The sequence below is a fragment of the Pelobates fuscus genome, chromosome 2 (genome assembly GCF_036172605.1).
Source record: "Pelobates fuscus isolate aPelFus1 chromosome 2, aPelFus1.pri, whole genome shotgun sequence".
NCBI lineage: Eukaryota > Metazoa > Chordata > Amphibia > Anura > Pelobatidae > Pelobates > Pelobates fuscus.
The window spans coordinates 348,628,000-348,631,779 of NC_086318.1; the positions used below are offsets into that span (position 1 = coordinate 348,628,000).

General features: G+C 38.5%; 1 pseudogene; it reads left to right on the forward strand.

The window, feature by feature from the left end:
- Positions 1–728: 728 nt before the first annotated feature.
- On the forward strand, positions 729–2,831 carry LOC134586337 (zinc finger MYM-type protein 1-like; annotated as a pseudogene).
- Positions 2,832–3,780: the final 949 nt, after the last annotated feature.

The following is a 3,780-nucleotide window of genomic DNA, read 5'->3' on the forward strand; positions in this document are numbered from 1 at the left end:
AGAAGTGAACAATAAAAGTGAACATTAGCTCTCTCATTACAGGAAATCTGTAGGGAGACTTAGTAGGTCACATGCAGGGAGGTGTGACTATGGCTGCATAAACAAAGGGATTTAACTCCTAAATGACAGAGAATTTAAATTATACTATTATACTTATATTATGCAGTAATACTACAAGGGCATGAGCTGTACCAAACCGTCTTCATTAAGTTAAAGCTGTTTTTGTACTTTTAGTGTCCCTTTCAACCACACTTTACCCTAACCACATTATCTTTAACTCTGCATGCACTTTCACAGCTCCATACACTCAAAAATATATATATAATATGCACAAGCATACAGTTATACATATGCAGTTGTCAAATATCACTTTTTTTTTTAAATGTCTTGAGGTCTGCAATGCCAAGTTAATACATTCATTATAGTTACCTTACCTATTTGTTTGGATTGGGGGAAGCCTTAGAATTTTGTGCCTACAGGTACCTAACATGTAAATATGGTCCTGGATGTAAAAAAAAATAATTTCTAGCTTGGAAATAGTGTGAAATCCCCTACATACACAGGCATGTTCTCCCCACACCCGCCTGCACTGCCATGCAACCTGGCATTTGTAATTATGCGCGGCTAAAGTGCTTTTGCTGTATGGAGATAAATGAACACAAGGTTGGAAGGGGATATTTTCACCTCTTCAATGTTCACCCAAAATATATTTTGCAGAAAACACCAATATGAAGCGAATTCGACCAAGCAGGTCTCAGCAACAAAAAATTAAGAAGGCAAGAGAAAAGTCAACAGAGGCGATGTATGGATCAATTTTAAAATATATTGCACATTCAACATCTACTGCAGTAGGAGAATGTGCTGAAGACATTCAATCTGGTGAATCCAGAGGTGAAATGCCTGAAGTATCTTCTCAAGAAGCTTCATATGTGAAAACACAAGAATTGGAGAAAATCATTTTATCTTCAAGCGGTGAAAGTGATGTAGATAAAGGAGATGCCAGTAGAAGTCTGCATCAGCATGACTCTGATGATGATGAAGAGGAGACTGTTCAACTGTCAGTTTATTCTATTGTTTCTGCTTGACCAGTTCCAGTTCCAGATGTTTTAAGAGTGGACTTTATTAAGAGATTAAGAGATGGACCAGTTATGTTGAAAGGAAAGGAGCAAAATCAAAAGGTAAGAGACAACAAATGACCACTGCATGGTTCTATAAGGCTCTGCCTAATGGCGAAAAAATTCTTAGAATATGGATGGTGTCAATAATTTTGTTGGTTTTGTTTTTGCAGCAGACTTTTTGCTGTTGATGACAAAGTAACATGAGCATCCAGTTTTGTTACTGGGTTTCAATTGTGGTGGAAGTTGAACCCAAAGATGTCTGATCACGAGGCTTCTGAGCAGCATCTTACATGCTTGGAGAAATAGAAGACATTGAGAGCAGGATTGAAGCTACAAAAATGCCTTGATCATGTCCACCAAACAACAGTGGACATAGAAAAAAAGGAAACGAAGGGATATTTTGCATTGCCTCTTGGATGTAACTTTGTTTCTGGCTCACCAGAATCTTCCTTTTCGTGGTCATAGAGAGACTATGTCTTCAGCAAACAAAGGAAATTTGCTGGAATTGGTAGAATTGCTCTCAAACTATGATCCCATTTTAAAGGAACATTTCATGATGCTGAAACATGCTGTTGCATCTGGGAAAAAAATGATTTCCTATTTCAATCCAAAAATTCATTTTTTTTCTTCTGGGGAATCACATGAATGAGAAAATAGTGGCTGATATAAAAAAAGCAAAGTACTTTGGGATTCTTTTTCACAGCACCCCTGATCAAATGTGTGAAGTGATCAAATATGTTCATATTGAAGGTGACAATGTTGAAGTTAAGGAATCATTCTTGGGCTTCTTTCCTATTGCTGAAAAGACTGCTGCTGAGCTCACAGAAAATATCCTGCAACATCTGGAGGAAGATGGACTAGACATAAGCCTTTGCCGTGGTCAAGGGTATGATAATGCTGCAACTATGGCAGGGATGGTGGTTTTCAGGCAAAAAAAAAATAGATGAATCCTAAGACTTTGTTACTGCCATGTGCAATCCATTCTCTGAACCTCTGTGGCGTGCACTCATTTGGAAGTGTTGCTTCCTGTGAGACCTTTTTTGGAACTTTGTATTCCATTTTTTCGGTTACCACACATCGTTGGGAATTGCTGATGGAGAATTTAGGTGTGACACTGAAAATACTTTCCCAAACAAGATGGAGCACCTATAATGATGCTGTGAAGCCAGTGAGGCCAATTTTTTTAAAAACTGACTTCAGCCCTTGGAAAACTGTGTAATCCAAAAGAAAATGTGGACGCAAGAGGATCAGCTCAGATGTTGCTGTCTGCCGTATGTGATTTTTCTTTTTTGTATTACATTTCTTTATGGTGTGAAGTTCCAGAAGAAGTTAATATCACGCAGTAGTATTTGCAAACAGTGGGACTCACCCTTGAAAAGTGCATTGTGAAACTACAAGCTCTAAAAGCTTTTCTTGCAGATCAGCGCAGTGAAATTGTGGAGAAGGCCATTCGTTGCAACTACTACATGTGAAGAAATTGACATTTCTGTGGAAAGAAGAGGGAAAGTGAAGCTCTGGAAAACAATACCAGGAGAGAAGGCAAAGGACACTGGTCTCACATTGTCAGAGGAAATGAAAAGGGCTATGTTTAAGTGCCTTGATCGTTTTCATCACAAGTTGGAAATTCGTTCTAAGGCAATTGAAAAAATCCTTTCAATGTTTGCTGTTATTCAGCCAAGCACTCTGGTTTTTGCAACAGAGAAAGATATTTGAAATTTTGGCGAAAGTGACCTTGCCACTGGTTTTTGGAGGGGCCTGTTTGCCAGCCTCCTGCCCTGTGACTATGGCCCCTGTGGTGAACTGTGGGTTAAATATACTGTTTGTTCCCCTTTTGGACTGGTACAATAACACTTCAAACTCCTGAACAGTCGAAGTGGCTGCCATTCGACATTCAAACACGTGGCGGTGGCCATCTTGTTTATTCTAACGTGTTCAGCTGTGTTTTGTCATAGAGTTCATGGAACTCAAATCGGACACGCAACGGCACAAACACTGCTGAATTTTACCTTCAATGGAAATTTGCCTATTTGAACGGGAGTCGAACGGTGTTCGGTAAGTCGAAGCTCACACATGAAACTATGAGTGTGTTAGGTCAAAAAGAGACTTCCAGGAATTTCCTGAACCCCTGCTATGATCTGGGTGATTTTTGGATATGTTGTTTACCCAGATCAGGGCTATCAGGGGGTGTGACATTTATGGGGATATCTTTTTTTGGGGGTACTTATGAGACTTTGGAAAAATATGTGTTTTTTCTGCCTGGAGATAATTAAGTTAATGCATTATCTGCATTATCTGCCTTAATTATCTCCCAGACAGTGTATACTGTATGGGAGTGTCTCACTGTATAACACTGTTTTTATTGGTTTGTTAACTTGTGTCCCTATGCCCAACAAGGTCCACGTGGGTGTCACCTTTGTTGGGAAACTTGGATAAAAGGCCAGCGGCCTGGTCTAGACTTTAGATCTGTGTTTTTTTGTTTATAGAAAGCCGCATTAGCTTGTCATTAAATGTTATTTATTTAAACTTAATTTCATTTGTTTCTAAGTTACTTTATTTTTCATAGTTCCAGTTTTTTCAAGTTGATATACAGTTTACAAATTTGTGCAATAAATATTCTTGAAAACATTGAAACAATTTTTTTTTTACATTTTTAAGAGGGGTG